Source organism: Rhinoraja longicauda, chromosome 21 (genome assembly GCF_053455715.1).
Source record: "Rhinoraja longicauda isolate Sanriku21f chromosome 21, sRhiLon1.1, whole genome shotgun sequence".
NCBI classification, from domain to species: Eukaryota; Metazoa; Chordata; class Chondrichthyes; order Rajiformes; family Arhynchobatidae; genus Rhinoraja; species Rhinoraja longicauda.
The window spans coordinates 21,952,055-21,970,516 of NC_135973.1; positions in this window are offsets into that span (position 1 = coordinate 21,952,055).

Consider the following 18,462-nt stretch of genomic DNA (forward strand, 5'->3'; position numbering starts at 1 on the left):
ATGGGGAGGGGGTGGGGGAGGGGGAATGGGGATGGGGGGAGGGGATGGGGGAGTGGGAGGGGAATGGTTATGGGGGGTGGGGGAGGGGAATGGTTATGAGGAGGGGGAATGGGTATGGGGTGGAGGGGGTGGGGGTGGGGGTATGGGGATGGGGGGAGGGGATGGGGGAGGTGGTGGGGAGGGAATATGGGTAAGGGTGGAGGGGTGGGGGAGGGGGAATGCGTATGGGGAGGGGGTGGGTGAGGGGGGATGGGTATGGGGAGGGGTGGGGGAGGGGAGGAGGAATGGGTATGGGGAGGGGTGGGGAGGGGGAATGGGTAAGGGGGTGGGGGGGTGGGGGAGGGGTGGGGGAGGTGGAGGGGAGTGGAAACGGGTATGGGGAGGGGATTGGGAGGGCTTATGGGTATGGGGGTGGGGGAGGGTGAATGGGTATGGGGGGAGGAGGTGGGGGAGGGGGTGCTGAGAATGAAGAGGGACCCGATAGGGGAGGGTAGGTAGGGGAGTGGGCTTCTGCCACGTGCGATGGCAGGCAGTAGATAGGGATGTTCGGTGAACTTGTCTCACCTTGTCGGCGGCAGAAAGGTGGTGGCACTTGTGTACTGCCTGGTGCAGGGAGTGGATGAGAAAAGGGAATAACATAGAACTATTGTGAACGGGCGATCGATCGTGCCAACGCACCAATTTCTAAGGTTAGTTTTCATGAGGGCCAGCTAACCTACAAACCGGCACGTCTCCAGACCACCCACGCGGTCACTGGATGAACGCGCAAACTCCACACAGACCCGAGGTCAGGATCGAACCTGGGTCTGTGGTGCCGTGAGGCAGCAGCTCTAACCAGCTGCACCACTGTGCCGTACAGCTTGAAGCTGCTTAATAAATGCAGGTTACTGTTTGATTCGAAGGGCTGGAGGAGGCGCACGTGTGTGCAGGAAGGAACTGCAGATGCTGGTTTACACCGAAGATAGACACAAAGTGCTGGAGTAACTCAGCAGGACAGGCAGCGTGTCTGGAGAAGTGGAATAGGCGATATCACGGGTCGAGAGAGAGTGAGAGTCTGGAGTCTGAAGAAGGGTCTCGACCCAAAATGTCACCCATTCCTTTTCTCCAGAGATGCTGCCTGTCCCGCTGGGTTTATTTAAAATGATCAAAAAATACTTTATTCAAGAAATAAATATATACAAAACATGTTCCTTCCAAAGCTCCATCCGACATTCTCGGAGGCTATACATACATTCAAAACAGATATTCAATGCACCGATTACTCCAGCACTTTGTGTCTATCTTTGGAGGAGAAGCTTGTTTGGAAAGGAAGCTTTTAAATACTTGTCCTTGAAGGGAATTGGCCGGTGCAGTGGGCTGGAAAATTTGCTTCCACCTGCAGCAGCTGGGTGTGGATGCAGTCCAGGCAAAGATGCCTCGCTCTCTCTCCCAACCATCACTGTTTAATGGGCCTTTGTGAAATGACTGCAACCTGTCTCACTCTATTACTCAACACCCATTAACCCACAGCACACGGCAGGCAGCCTTCAATCCAACACCCACTGACACACACACAGCTCTGCTCTTAAACCAGTTGATGCAGTGAAGTCACACATGCCTGTCCTCCCCCAACATTAGTGGTGGTGTTCTCAGTTCAGCAGTTTGTACTGTGGCTAGCTGTATCTCTCTCTTTCTCCCCCCCTCTCTCCCTCTCTCCCTCTCCCCCTCTCTCCCTCTCTCCCTCTCCCCCTCTCCCCCTCTCTCCCTCTCCCCCTCTCTCACTTCAACTCCCTCTCCCTCTCCCTCTCTCCCTCTCTCCCTCTCTCCCTCTCTCTCTCTCCCTCTCTCTCCCTCCCTCCCTCTCTTTCCCTTCCTCTCTTTCCCTCTCTTTCTCTGCACCTCTCTCACTCTCTCTCTCCTGCTCCCTCTCTCCCTCTTTCTCTCCCTCCCCCTTTTTTTCCATTCCAAGGACTTTATTCAACAAGTGCATAATACAATGTGCCAAAAAGTAAATAAACACTCAATGGTCACAATACATCAATCAATCATTACAGTATAATGGTGCAATCTCTATTTACGGAACGGGGGTAAGCTCAGCCGGAATCACTCCAAGTACACGCCGCTCCCCGACACCCACCGCGACTGGGTGAGGACCGGCCCCCCTCACAGCCACAACACCCCCCCCCCCCCCCCCCCGAGGAGCAACGCGCTGACTGAAGATGACCAAATTCCTCACTCTTAACACATCGCGGTAAAAACTTGGCATGTCCCGTGTGGCGGGTCGACTGATGCCCGCCACCGGGAGCCGCCAAACCCCCCTTAGGCAATGGCCCTGGCGGAAAAAATACGTGGCCAGAGCTTGCCACCTGGGAGGGTGCTCTGCATACATGTACCTCCGCAGAGTCCTGAGACGGAGAGCCGCCACCTGGGTACGCACGCATGCCAAGGACTGGCCACCCTCCTCTAACGGGAGACTCAGGACTGCTGCTGAGACCCAGTGTTTCCTCCCTCCCCAAAAGAAATCCACTAACCTCTTCTGCACAGCAGTTACAAAGGTAGAGGGCGGGACAAGAGTTGCCAGCCGGTACCATAACATGGAGGCCACCAGCTGGTTTATGAGCAGCACCCTACCTTGGAAAGAAATAACCCTAAGCAAGCCTGACCAGCGTCCCAGCCGGGCGACGACTTTCGTCTCCAGCTCCTGCCAGTTCCCCGTCCAAGCATCTTCAGTAGGAGTCAGGTAGACCCCCAGGTAGAGGAGGTGCGTGGTGCTCCACGCATAATCTTTCATCTCCTCAGGCAGGGATTCCACCTGTCACTGGCCCACTAGAAGTCCGGAGCACTTACTCCAGTTGATCCTAGCGGACGAAGCAGCTGAGAACACCTGCTGGCATTCGCGCATCCTCCGCAGGTCAACAGGATCAGTAAACTTAAGAAGAACGTCATCGGCATAGGCCGAGAGAACCACCTCCATCCCCGGTCCTGGTAGAACCAGGCCTGCCAACCGCCTCCGAAGAAGAAACAAGGAATGGCTCCACATGCACCGAGTACAACTGCCCAGACATGGGACACCGCTGGCGTACGCCCCTCCCAAAGCGAATGGGAGCCAACAACGCACTGCTAACCTTCACGAGACACTCTGCTGCAGTGTACAAAAGCCGGACCCGGGCCACAAAATGCGGTTCAAATCCAAACGCTTGCAGCGTCCCGAAGAGGTAATCATGGTCCACCCTGTCAAAAGCCTTCTCAACTTCTTCGCCACTGCAGGGGCACACTGAGTACCAGAGCGATCTCGCGCCTCAAGGGTACAATTGAAATCCCCCCCTGAAGGAAGACGCACTCTCCGCAATCAATAGTGCTCAGCAGAGCGGTCACCTCCTGAAGTAAACGTGCCTGCATCGTGCCGGTGCTGGGGGCATACACGTTAATGAAATGTAACGGCACGCCATCCAGGCTCACGGCCAGATAGAGCAAACGGCCTGGCACAACATCCTGCACCTTCACAATCTCTGGCTGGAAAGTCGGGGCCAACAGGGAGGCCACCCCACTTGACTTTGTGCTGAGGTGGCTCATGTAGACCCCCCCTCACACTCCAGGACCCAGGTGGGCTCATCACTAACAATAGTGACCGGCTTTCGGGAGCTCCAGCCGTAGCAGCTTCGACCGCCCCGAAGCGCGAGGTTTGATCGACCCGCTCGCAGGCCCTTCATCGCCCTGCGTGGCCTGGCCGCGGCACTTTCCATCGCCCGGTGGGGGCTCAGGACCTTCATCGGCCTGCTCGGCTCGGCCTGGGACTTTCCATCGCCCGGTGGGGGCTTCAAGAGTCGGGAGCCTCGATCGCCTCGTGGCACCACGGGAGAAGAATGAGGAGGAGATAAGACTTTTCTTTGCCTTCCATCACAGTGAGGGTGTGCCTGGAGCAATCACTGTGATGGCTGTTTGTGTTAAAAAAAATTGTAATTGTGTGTCTTGTGTTCTTTATTGTCTACTGCCGGACCCTGACGTGAGAGGACGCTGGCGCTATTTGTTCGCCGCTTCTCCGTCAGGACAGTTTGTCTGTTTGTTTTTATGTCTTGACTGTTTTTGTAAAGCGTCTTTGAGCACTTGGAAAAGCGCTATAAAAAAAAAATGTTTATTATTATTATTATAAACAAATCTGCATCTTTAAATAGTTCAGATTCAATCACTTTCACTTCAAATGCATTTCCTGGGGATGACCATCCTATCAACTCCACCACACCAGAGTTGCTAAGTGCTATGAATCATTATTTCTGCGTCTCAAATTTCTTTTTACAAGATACATTTTGTAACTCATTCGTCTGAATGCTCCTGCTCGATTCCTCTCTGCATCTTTTTAAAGAATTATAATTTATAGATTAGAATGATAAATTATAACTTTACTGTTAGATTCGTTTTAATCTGCTTTGAACCAAACATAAACAGCGCCTCTGTTTCCTTAAGAGACTGAAGAAGTTGGGCATGTCTCTGAACTTCTGCAGATGCACTGTAGGGAGCACACTGTCGGGTTGCATCACAGCTTGGTTTGGGAACAGCTCTGTCCAAGACCGCACAAAATTGCAGAGTTGTGGATGTAGCCCAGTCCATTACACAGACCAGACCGCATACCACTAACTCCATCTACACTTCACACTGCCTCGGTCAAGGCCACCAGCATAATCAAGGACCAGTCTCACCCCGGTCTCCCCTCTCCCATCAGGCAAGAGGTACAGAGGTTCGAAAACGCACACCTCCAGATTCAGGGACAGTTTCTTCCCAGCTCTTTTCAGGCAACTGAACCGTCCTAGAGAGCAATCCTGAGCTTCCACCTTCTTCGTTGGAGACCCTCGGATTATATTTAATCAGACTTTACTGGACTTTATCTTGCACCAAAATGATTCCCCTTATCATGTATCTGTACACTGAGGATGGCTTGATTGTGATCATGTATAATGTTCCGCTGACTGGTTAGCACGCAACAAAATTCTTCTCATTGTGCCATTGTACAAATGACAATAAACTGAGCGAAATATCTAGCTGCATGCGCTTCTATCAACACAACGTTACATGTTGGAGTGCCGATTTGGAGATTTTTATAAATAGGTCAAGATGTGTATCATTGTGATTTAATTTGAAATTGAAAAATGAATTTTTGATTGCTCTGCGATCCATCTCCTGAGATCACCGCTCCATATCAGTTCAAGGATTCCAACTTCATTAATCTTTTTATCGTAAGATCGTGGCATTTACTGCTGTAGATAGGAAGTTATTAAGCGATTGTAATGTGCATCAGTGCTCAGTCTTGGATTCTTATAGCTGGTAAAATGATGCATTCTGCTATTAACTGATACTTTTTTTATGGGTCAAGAAAGGCTTACAATTGTATTGCACGACTCCACTGATGTTTAAAGCCAGCAAAATTATGTTGCATTTATATAGCACCTTCCCCGGTATCAGGTGTTGCAGCAAATCAGATTGTGTTTATGTGACAGGCACAAAGTGCTGGAGTAACTCAGCGGGTCAGGCAGCATCTGTGGAGAAAAGGAATAGGTGACGTTTCGGGTTGGATCCCTTTGTTTTTGTGTCTGATTCATTGATTGAAATGAGTGAAAGACACAGCATGGGAACAGGCCTTTCGGCCCACAGAGTCCAGCCGACCATCGATCACCCATTCACATCAGTTCTTTGTTATCGCACTTTTGCATCCACTCCCTGCACATCAGGAACGATTTTACAGAGGGCTAATTAGCCTACAAACCCATAGGTCTTTGGGATGTGGGACTTATGGCAGCAGGGTAGTGCAGCGGTAGAATTGCTGCCCTACAGTGCCAGAGACATAGATTTGATCCCGACTACGGGTGCTGTATGCACGGAGTTTGTACGTTCTCCCCGTGACCACGTGGGTTTTCACCGAGTGCTCTGGTTTCCTCCCACACTCTAAAGACGTGCAGGATGGTAAGTTAATTGGCATTGGTACGTTGTAAAGTTGTCTCCAGTGTGTAGGATAGTGCTAGCATACGGGGTGATCGCTGGTTGGCGTGGACTAGGTGGGCCAAAAGGCCTGTTTCCGCGCTGTTTCTCTAAATGCTAAAGTCTAAACTCCACCCAGAGAGTAACTGAGGTCAGGATCAAACCCAGGTCCCTGGTGCAGGTCCCTGGTGCAGGTCCCTGGTGCAGGTCCCTGGTGCAGGTCCCTGGTGCAGGTCCCTGGTGCAGGTCCCTGGTGCAGGTCCCTGGTGCAGGTCCCTGGTGCAGGTCCCTGGTGCAGGTCCCTGGTGCAGGTCCCTGGTGCAGGTCCCTGGTGCAGGTCCCTGGTGCAGGTCCCTGGTGCAGGTCCCTGGTGCAGGTCCCTGGTGCAGGTCCCTGGTGCAGGTCCCTGGTGCAGGTCCCTGGTGCAGGTCCCTGGTGCAGGTCCCTGGTGCAGGTCCCTGGTGCAGGTCCCTGGTGCAGGTCCCTGGTGCAGGTCCCTGGTGCAGGTCCCTGGTGCAGGTCCCTGGTGCAGGTCCCTGGTGCAGGTCCCTGGTGCAGGTCCCTGGTGCAGGTCCCTGGTGCAGGTCCCTGGTGCAGGTCCCTGGTGCAGGTCCCTGGTGCAGGTCCCTGGTGCAGGTCCCTGGTGCAGGTCCCTGGTGCAGGTCCCTGGTGCAGGTCCCTGGTGCAGGTCCCTGGTGCAGGTCCCTGGTGCAGGTCCCTGGTGCAGGTCCCTGGTGCAGGTCCCTGGTGCAGGTCCCTGGTGCAGGTCCCTGGTGCAGGTCCCTGGTGCAGGTCCCTGGTGCAGGTCCCTGGTGCAGGTCCCTGGTGCAGGTCCCTGGTGCAGGTCCCTGGTGCAGGTCCCTGGTGCAGGTCCCTGGCGAGGCAGCAACTCTGCCCGCTTCACCACTGTGGCGCCCGATTTGAGTATCCATTCTCCTTAGCCGTTGTCCACCGCCACTTAACGACGTCTCAGTTCTTGCCTGTAACTTAGTATTCGCAGGTCTGAGTCATTAACAGGTTCAGGAGGGAATGCATACTTTATGTGAAAGAAGATTCTGAGAGTCGTATCGCTTGGAGAGTTTGCTACAATGGGATATTTCTTCATCCTTCTAATTTATCGTTCTGCTCATGGTTTGACCCGTACCTCTCCCTGTTCTGCGTTCCTGATCAAGTTTCCCCGGTGATGAATTATACCCTTATGCTCAAGGAAGTTGAAATGAAGTACACATTGCATCAGAAACTCAATCCTTTTATTATCCTTAGCAACGTGCAAGTCTGGTCAGACTCCGCGCGGTGAGGGAGTGCCAGGCTTGTATCAAATGACCATTAAAGCTGTTTATAAAACTCGTCTCTTGTTTTTAATTAATATGCTCATTAAATCTTCCAACCCCCACCTCTTTGAACGATCTCTCGGTCACCTGTACGCAGTTATGATATCCCATGGATATTGATACAGTTCGGCAAAGTATTTGATTATTTGATTATTTGATTATTTGATTATTTGATTATTTGATTATTTGATTATTTGAATTTGAGCTCAAACCTGTGAGTATTAGTTTAGTTTAGTTTAGTTTAGTTTAGTTATACGGTGTGGAAACAGGCCCTCCAGCCCACTGAGTCCGTGCCGACCAGCGATCACCCTGTACACTAGTTCTATCCAGGGACAATTTACTGCAGCCAATTAACCTACAAACCTGTACGTTTTTGGAGTGTGGGAGGAAACCGGATCACCCGGAGAAAATCCATGTGGTCACAGCAAGAACGTACAAACTCTGTACAGACAGCACCCGTGGTCAGAATTGAACCTGGGTCTCAGGCACTGTAAGGCAGCAACTCTGCCGTTGCACCAATGTGCCGCCCTGTTAATGTACTCACTAAATCCCCGCTTTGATTGATCTCTAGGCCTCCTGAAGGTGGCTCCAATATCTGCTCGATATTGATACAGTTCAACAAAGTGTTTGATTAAGTAAGCCAAGAAATTTGAACTCAAACCTATGTATTAGGAGCTGGAGTGGCAGTACATCTTGGTCAGGAAAGGATCAGAAAGGGTGAATGCACAGCGTCTTTTACCCAGAGTAGGGGAATCAAGAACCAGGGGACATAGATTTTAGGTGAGGTTGGAAAGATTTAACAGGATCCTGAGAGGCAACGTTTTCACACAAAGGGCGGTGGGTGTATGAAACGAGCTGCTGGGGCAGGTAGTTGAGGCAGGTACTATCACAATGTTTAAAATACATTTGGACAGATACATGGACAGGACAGGTTTAGAGGGGTATGGGCCAAATGCAGGCAGGTGGGTCTAGTGTAGATGGGGCATGTTGGTCGGCGTGGGCAAGTTGTGCTGAAAGGCCTGATTCCACACTGTGTAACCCTATCACCCATCAGCTAGATCTGCCCTTGATCTTGTGTCACACTTTGCGATGCAATTCTTACTGATGTGTGGAAAGTTTGTTCAAAGTTGCCTCATTTCCAAATCAAACCATCTGTTAGCTAATGCTTTTCCAGTCCTTGTGGCATCGGAATGAGCAGCATACACATGCTGTTAAGGAACTGTTGGAGTCGCTGGCAGTCAGACTTTCATGCACTAATGGGCATTGTTACACCATCTATCTCACCGTGCAGCCAGTGAGTCCCATGGAGAATCCCCTGGCAGATGGTGGAGGAGCAGCTCGATATAAAACTGTGGTTGCGGCCACCCCCTTTCAAGTCAAGTCATATCAAGTCCAGTCACGTCAAAATCAACGGGCTCAGCCGTAGAGTAGCTGCCTTATAGCGCCAGAGACCCGGGATCGATCCTGACTACAGGTGCTGTCTGTACGGAGTGAGGAAGTTCTCCCTGTGACCGCGTGGGTTTTTTCCAGGTGCTCCAGGGTTCCGCTGACACTCCAAAGGCGTGCAGGTTTGTAGGTTAATTGGCTTTAGTAAAGATTGCTAGAGTAAAGGGTGAGAGCGGATCCGGTGGGCCGAAGGACCTGTTTCCGCGCTGTATCTCTAAACTAAAGTAAACTGAACTAAAGTAAACCAAACTAAACTAAACTAAAAGTCTTCCCATCCCCTTCCCTTTCTGCGTTCCGCAGAGACCGTTCCCTCCGTAACTCCCTGGTCCACTCGACCCTTCTTACCCAAACCACCCCATCCCCGGGCACTTTCCCCTGCAACCGCAGGAGATGCAACACCTGTCCCTTTACCTCCCCCCTCAACTCCATCCAAGGACCCAAACAGTCTTTCCAGGTGAGACAGAGGTTCACCTGCACCTCCTCCAACCTCATCTATTGCATCCGCTGCTCCAGATGTCAACTTATTTACATCGGCGAAACCAAACGCAGGCTCGGCGACCGTTTCGCTCAACACCTGCGCTCGGTCCGCATTAACCAACCTGATCTCCCGGTGGCCGAGCACTTCAACTCCCCCTCCCACTCCCAGTCTGACCTTTCTGTCATGGGCCTCCTCCAGTGCCATAGTGAGGCCCACCGGAAATTGGAGGTACAGCACCTCATATTTCGCTTGGGCAGCTTGCAGCCCAGCGGTGTGAACATTGACTTCTCCAACTTTAGATAGTTCCTCTGTCCCTCTCTCCCCCCCCCTTTCCCAGCCTTTGTCCCGCCCCCCTGACATCAGTCTGAAGAAGGGACTCGACCCGAAACGTCACCCATTCCATCTCTCCCGAGATGCTGCCTGACCTGCTGAGTTACTCCAGCATTTTGTGAATAAATACCTTCGATTTGTACCAGCATCTGCAGTTATTTTCTTAAACTAAAAGTCAAGTCAAGTTGAGTTTATTCTCAGATGCACAGGTCTGGTGAGTTACAAGTACAGTGAAAATATAGCCCAGTGGGATTACAGAACTACTGTAGTGTGAATGGGTGATCGATGGCAGCGTGGACTCAATGGCAGAAGTTCATTTGATCATATCTAGGAGAAACTTCTTCAGTCAGAGGGTGGTGAATCTATGGAATTCATTGCCATGAAGGCCAAGTCATTGGGTATTTTTAAAGCAGAGCTTGACAGATTCTTGATTAGTGTGGGTGTCAGGGGTTATGGGGAGAAGGCAGGGAGAATGGGGTTGAGAGGGAAAGATAGATCAGCCGTGATTGAATGGCAGAGCAGACTCGATGGGCCGAATGGCCTAATTCTGCTCCTATGCCTTATGAAGATGTTTTTACCCATTGGGTACAGCACCTCATCGTGGACATGGATCATTCGCACCTTCATTGTCACCGCATCGACACCTTGAAACATCTCCTCAGCTTCACATCGAATCCCTCCCAATGGCACAGTGCTAGCCTTCCCTTAATCCAACCCGAGCCTCTCGAGAAGAAAACTCCCAATCATCGTTAGTTCAGTTTAGTTTAGTTTAGTTTAGCTTAGTTTAGCTTAGTTTAGTTTCGTTCAGTGTAGGTTAGTTTAATTTAGTTCTGTTTAGTTCAGTTTAGTCAGAGATACAGCACGAAAACAGGCCCTTCGGCCCACCAGGTCCCCGCTGACCAGTGACCATCCCATACACTAGGACTCTCCTACGCACAAGGGACAATTTACAATTGTTACCGTAGCCAATTAACCTACAAACCTGTACGTCTTTAGGGTGTGGGAGGAAACCGGAGCACCCGGAGAAAGCCCACGCATTCACAGGGAGAACGTACAGGCTCTGCACAGACAGCACCCGTAGTCAGGATCAAACCTGGGTCTCTGGCTGGCGCTGTGAGGCAGCAGCACTATCGCTGCACCACAGTGCCACCTCCTCTTCTCCTGTCCAACCCTGACTCTCGAGAAGAAAGCTCCCCATCATTTTCTCAGGAGGCAGGAGATAGATGCCGGCCTTGACACCGACGCCCACACATCGTGAATTAGTAATAAAACAAAATATTACACAAAATGATTTTTGGTGTTACTTTGCGTGTTAATGTATTCTCTGTCTAACAAGACACCTCCAGTCCCATCAATTATCCATGTGACAGGCAGTCATCGCAGTGTTGAGTAAAGCATTTCAAATCTGTTTCTAAATGTGCTTTGGAAATCTTAATGCACTTTGTAAACTTAGGAGTGTGCTCGGATCCGAGTCTGGCCAACACTCCATTCACACAAGTCAGTCTGTTCACAAAAGGACGCCAAGCGCTGGAATAGGTGATTTTGTCTGGCCCCTTGCTGATTCATGTTCTGTGTTTCTACCTTTAGACTTTGGACCTTGGAGATACAGCGTAGAAACAGGCCCTTCGGCCCATCAAGTCTCCGCCGACCAGCGATCACCGTGAACACTAACACTATCCTACACACTAGGGACAATTTACAATGTTTACTGAAGCCAATTAACCTACAAACCTGCATGTCTTTGGAGTGCGGGGGGAAAACCGTAGCGTACAGAGAAAACCCACGCGGTCACTGGGAGAACGTACAAACTCTGTACAGACAGAGGGTCAGGATCGAACCCGGGGCTCTGTCACTGCAAGGCAGCAGCTCTACCCGCTGCTCCACTGTGCCGCCCACCTCTACCTCTCCAATGGGTGCCATAGTGGTGCAGCGGTAGAGCTAATGTGAATGGGTGATCGATGGTCGGTGTGGATTCTGTGGGCCGAAGGGCCTGTTAATGATGTGGCACATTCAGAACCTTCTTCAGAGGTAATCTATTCATGTTGTCCAGCGATGCTGCCTGACACACCGAGTTACTCCAGCACTTTTTTGTCAACTAGCATCTCCAGTTCCTGGTATGAACAACCAGGCAAATCTCTTTTGCACCCTCTCCAAAGCCTTCTTTGTCAGGGGGTGACCATAACTACGCTGCACGATTGTGTTAAAGGTTTACGTGGCAATACTATTGGGTTATGGAGATGTTCAGAGGTCTATGTAGCCCTTTTGTTTACAGCAGGGGCTATATTAATCGTCAGGGATGGAGATTCATTGTAACAACACTGATATTTCAGAGCAATGATGTTCATGTACAACGTTCAATTACAGTCATGGAGCCATAGAGCCATACAGTATGGAAACAGGCCGTTTAGCCCAAATTACCCATGCCAACCAGCAGCCCCATCTACACTAGTCCCACCTGCCCACCTTTGCCCATCTATATACTAAAACTCTCGTTTGTTATCTTGTTTGTGACTCAACTTCAGCCAAAACGGTACACGATAGCGCGACAATTTTAGGCCCACCTTACTCACCATTGTCACTTTAGTGATAATGCAAGTAGTTTTATTGAAATCGGTGTTATATTTTTAAAGTTATTCACATTTCAAAGTTTAAAAGGTGGGGAGGGGAGGAGGGAGGGGGGAGTGGGGGAGAAGGGAGGGGGGGGGGAGTGGGGGAGAAGGGAGGGGGGGAGGGGGAGGACAGGGTGCTGCACCAATGCAGGAGAGGTTTGGGCCCAACGGGTCCACTTTGCCTAGTATCCTTCTAAACCTAACCTATCCATGTACCTGACGAAATGTCAAAGACTGGAGCACTAGGCTTGTTTCCACTGGAATTTAGAAGGATGAGAGGAGATCTTATTGAAACATATAAGATTATTAAGGGGTTGGACGCGCTAGAGGCAGAAAACATGTTCCCAATGTTGGGGGAGTCCAGAACCAGGGGCCACAGTTTAAGAATAAGGGGTGGGCCATTTAGAACGGAGATGAGGAAAAACTTTTTCAGTCAGAGAGTTGTGAATCTGTGGAATTCTCTGCCTCAGAAGGCAGTGGAGGCCAATTCTCTGAATGCATTCAAGAGAGAGCTAGATAGAGCTCTTAAGGATAGTGGAGTCAGGGGGTATGGGGAGAAGGCAGGAACGGGGTACTGATTGAGAATGATCAGCCATGATCACATTGAATGGCGGTGCTAGCTCGAAGGGCCGAATGGCCTCCTCCTCCGAATGGCACCTATTTTCTATTGTCTATTGTCTATAAATTTTGTTAAAAGTACCTGCCTCAACAACCTCCTCTGGCAGCTCATTCCATATCACCCTCTGTGTGAACAAAATTGCCCCTCGGTTCATTTTAAATCTTTCTGGTTCTCAATTCTCCTACTCTGGGCAAGAGACTCTGTGCATTCACCCTATCTATTCTTCTCATGGCTTTGTACACCTCTATAAGATCACCCCTCATGCTCCTGTGCCCCAAGAAATAGAGCTCTGGCCTGTTCAGCCTCTGCCTGTAGCCTAGGCTCTCAAGTTTTGGCAACGTCATAAATCTTCTCTGCACCCTTTCCAGCTTGACAATATCTACCTATTTTTGGGGTGAGCCTTTATCATAGAAACATAGAAAATAGGTGCAGGAGGTGGCCATTCGGCCCTACGAGCCAGCACCGCCATTCATTGTGATCATGGCTGATCATCCACAATCAGTAACCTGTGCCCAACTTTTCCCCATATCCCTTGATTCGACTCCCACCCAGAGCTCTCTCTAACTCTCTCTTAAATTCGTCCAGTGATTTGACCTCCACTGCCCTCTGTGGCAGAGAATTCCACAAATTCACAACTCTCTGGGTGAAATAATTCCTCCTCACCTCAGTTTTAAATGGCCTCCCCTTTATTCTAAGACTGTGGCCCCTTGTTCTGGACTCCCCCAACATTGGGAACATTTTTCCTGCATCTAGCTTGTCCAGTCCTTTTATAAGTTTATATGTCTCCATAAGATCCCCTCTCATCGTTCTAAACTCCAGTGAATACAAGCCTCGTCTTTTCAATTTTTTCCTCATATGACAGTCCCACCATCCCAGGGATCAATTTCATGGACCTACGCTGCACTGCCTCAATTACAAGGATGTCCTTCCTCAAATTAGGAGACCAAATCTGTACACAATACTCCAGATGTGGTCTTACCAGGGGAACTGCAGGAGAACCTCTTTACACCTATACTCAAATCCTCTCATTATGAAGGCCAACATGCCATTAGCTTTCTTCACTGCCTGCTGTACCTGCACGCCAACTTTCAGTGACTGGTGTACAAGGACACCCAGGTCTCACTGCACTTCCCCCTTACCTAACCTGACACCATTGAGATAATAATCTGCCTCCTTGTTTTTGCCGCCAAAGTGGGTAACCTCACATTTATCTACATTATACTGTATCTGCCACGCATCTGCCCACTCACTCAACCTGTCCAGGTCACCCTGCAACCTCCTAACATCCTCTTCGCAGTTCACACTGCCACCCAGCTTTGTGTCATCTACAAACTTGCTAGTGTTACTTCTAATTCCTTCATCTAAATCAGTAATACAAATGGTAAACAGTTGCGGCCCCAGCACCGAGCCTTGCGGCACTCCACTTTACCTTTATTTCGCCTGGGCAGCTTGCAGCCCAGTGGTATGAACATTGACTTCTCCAACTTTACATAGTTCCTCTATCCCTCTCTTCCCCTCCTCCTTCCCAGATCTCCCTCTATCTTCCTGTCTCCACTTATATCCTTCCTTTGTCCCGCCCCCCTGACATCAGTCTGAAGAAGGGTCTCGACCCGAAACGTCGCCCATTCCTTCTCTCCTGAGATGCTGCCTGACCTGCTGAGTTACTCCAGCATTTTGTGAATAAATGTCTTGGGAGTTTGGTGCATGGTCTGATGATAATGTATGAACTGAAATATCAGAAGGTGAACGGGTCAATTTGACAGGCCTCGCTCTGTCTGCAGGTAAACGTTGACGCACCCCAGGGGAGGCCAACAAGTAAATATTGCATGTGTGCTATCTGATCAATAATTCATAAACAAAATCTATTGTCGGGCTGTGAGCTGAGAGAGGAAGAAAGGCTAAGAGTGATACAAGGCGCGTTGGAGACACAAGCAACCGCAAGATGCTGCAGTCTTGAGCAAAACATCAAGATAAAAGAGATCAAAACGATCGCCAGCCGATAGTCTATCCCTTGTGATGGAGACAGAGAGATTGAGACAGGGGAGACAGGCATCAGAAAAAGTTCATCTTCATAAGTTCTAGGAGCAGAATTAGGCCATTAGGCCTATTGCGTCTACTCCACCATTCAATCATGGCTGATCTATCTTTCCCTCTCAGCCCCCTTCTCCGGCCTTCTCCCCGTAACCCCTGACAACCCTAACTAATCAAGAATCTGTCAATCTCCGCCTTAATAATAGCAGTTCTACCCGCTATGCCGCCCGGTCCTCTCTCCATTCCACTTCTTCCCATAACCGTTGGCAACATTTGTCAGTCTCTGCCTTTAAAAATATCCATTGTCTTGGCCTCCACGGCCGTTTGTGGCAACAAATCCCACAGATTCACCACCCTCTCACTAAAGAAATTCCTCCTCGTCTCCTTTCTAAAGGTACGTCCCTTTATTCTGAGGCTGTGCCCTCTGGTCCTAGACTCGCCCACTAGTGGAAACATCCTCTCCACATCCACTCTATCCAGGCCTTTCACTATTCGAGAGAAAAAGAGAGAAAGTGTCCCAACATGTTACGTTGCCTGTCCATTCGCTCCCCAGTTGCTGCCCTCTGCTTGTCGAGTCCACATCACAAGATTAGAAATTGTTCAGTCAGAGTTGAACACACTTCTCTGCATCTGCGTACAATGGCGTCCTGTGCTTCTTGTGCTTCGTGTGCTTCTTGTGCGTAGTGGTGGAAAGATTGGTGGAACCAGGGCCGCGACGTGAACGCTCTTTCCTTCACCCCAGGTGCTGCCTGACTCCCTGAGATCCTTCAGCACTTTGTGTTTTGCTCAAGATTCCAGCATTTGCAGTTCCCTTGTGAGTCCGAAGAAGGGACCTGACCCGAAATTTCATCTGCCCATTCCCTCCACAGATGTTTAAGCTGTACAGCATGGAAACAGGCCCTTTGGCCCACCGTGTCCACGCCGACCATCAATCGGCCGTTCACACTGTTTCTATGTTATCCCACTTTCTCATCCACTCAGTACACGTTTGGGGGGGATTTTCAGAGGGTAATGAACCTACAAAAACCCCAGACATTTTTGGTAAGTTGTAGGAAACCGGAGCACCCGGAGGAAACTCACAGGGAGAACGTGCAAACTCCTTACTGACAGCGCCAAGGTCAGGGTGGAATCCAGGTCTCTGGTGCTGTAAGGCAGGACCTCTACCACAAATGCTGCCTGATCCACTGAGTTACTGTCTCTGAAGCACTAGTGAACAATTCAACCATTGAATCACCGTTGAACCGTTGAACGTTGTATTGAAATTGGGAAATGGAGAACAAATTTTGCAAGCGTGCAGCTCCAAGAGGCCGAGCACTGGACGGTACGTGACCTGCAGCGGCACGGAGCGGAGGAGGTCACGGAACCCACACTTGGCCAGGCTGACCTTGCAGCGTCACCAGGGCAACGGGCCTTCATGGTCAGGGTAAGAAGTACACCTCTAACAGCCGGGATTTGAAAATGGCGCCAAGTACTGTCTCAGTGACTTTAGACTTTCAACTCTGGAGATACTGCGCAGAAACAGGCCTTTCGGCCCACCGGGTCCGCGCCGCCCAGCGATCCCCGCACACTAACACTATCCTACACCCACTAGGGGGAATTTTTACATTTGCCCGGCCAATTAACCTACATACCTGTACGTCTTTGGAGTGTGGGAGGAAACCGAAGATCTCGGAGAAAACCCACGCAGGTCACGGGGAGAACGTACAAACTCCGTCCAGACGGCACCCGTAGTCAGGATCAAACCTGAGTCTCCGGCGCTGCATTCGCTGTAAGGCAGCAACTCTACCGCTGCGCCACCGTGTTGTTTTTCAAACTCCGTACAGACAGCACCCACAGTCAGGATCAAACCCGGGTCTCTGGCGCTGTAGAACTGCAACTCTGCCGCTGCACCACTGTGCCGCCCTACCGCAGTGGGCTACTACTATACACTTGTACTGGATCTAGGATGGTTATCTAAGATGTATTAAGTACTTATGTATAGTGACACTTGCACTGAACTATATACAAAAATGAATTTCACTGTACCTCGGCACATGTGACAATAGAATACCATTGAACCATTGAAACGATGCATTTAGATTCTACTTTCTTGGCATGATTACAGATTTTCCAACAGTAGGACAAAACGTGCAGGAAAGAACCGAGGATACTGGCTTATACCGAAGATAGACACAGAATGCTGGAGTAACTCAGCGGGTCAGGCAGCATCTCTGGAGAAAAGGAATAGGTGACTTAGAATTAGGAAAGGAATGAGTGACAGAGACTAATGAAGGGTTCCCACCCGAAACGTCACCAATTCCTTTTCTCCATAGAAGCCGCCTGAGCTGCTGAGTTACTCCAGCACTTTGTGCCTATTCCCTATCGTGGGGAGATTGGTGGTGCCTGGGGGTGAGGCTCACTAATGAGGTTTGTGGAATCCTTCCACCCGTCAGCTTTGCTTTAGTCCCCTGACAGGGACTGGAGCCCCATTTCTATTAGTAGATAATCACATTAGTTCGAAACTCAAGACAGCAGCAGCATGAGATGGAGTCGCTTATTGTACAAACACTCAGCTGGATTCAGTGAGCACCTTTAACGGACCAAACCACTCCACAACCCTGGAACCTTTCTAAATAAACTCGGACATTGAGGGAGAGAGAGAGAGGGGGGGGGGGGGGAGAGAGAGAGGGAGGGAGAGAGAGGGGTGAGAGAGAGGGGAGAGAGGGGGGGGGGGGGGGAAAGAAAGATTTTTAGAAGGAATTCCAGAACTGTTTTCTCTGGTGATTTTGTTTTAGAGATTTCAGAGATACAGCACAGAAACAGGCCCTTCGGCTACTGAGTCTGTGCTGACCAGCTGTGACCCCATACACTAACACTATCCCACACACTAGGGACAATTGGTAGAGTAGAATAGAATAGCGGGAGAGTTGCTGCCTTACAGATACAGGTTCGATCCTGACGACAGGTGCTGACTGCACAGAGTGTGTACGTTCCTCCTGTGACCGCGTGAGTTTCCTCCAGGTGCCCTGGTTTCCTCCCACATCCCAAAGACGTGTGGGTTTGTAGGTTATGCAGAAACAAAGAACTGCAGATGCTGGTTAATACACAAAAGGACACAAAGGCACAAATTATCTAGTATTCAGGAGTAAACAGGCAGGTCAGGCAGTATCTCTGAAGAACATGGATCATTGACATTTTGGGTGGACATCCTTCTTCAGACCAGTTAATTGGCTTCTGTAAATTGTCCCTAGTGTGTAGGATAGAACTAGTGTATGGGTGATTGTTGGTCAACATGGACTAGGTGGGCCGAAGGGGCTGTTTCCACGCTGTACCTCTAAACTAAACTAAACTAAACTAAACTAAACTAAACTAAACTAAACTAAACTAAACTAAACTAAACTAAACCAAACTAAACTAAACTAAACTAAACTAAACTAAACTAAACTAAACTAAACTAAACTCAACTCAACTTAACTAAACTAAACCAAAGTCAATTAAACTCAACTAAACATCACCATGGAAGCATCTTTACCAGAAGAACTTCACTGATTCAAGATGGCGGCTCCCCTAACGAATCCCCCACCTCCCCTTTTCGCCATGGTCAACTGTGGATGGGCGATAAATGCTGGCAATGTCTGTGACGTCTGTGTTTTAAAGGCTCACTACCTGAATGCTCGGACCGCAAGACCAGGA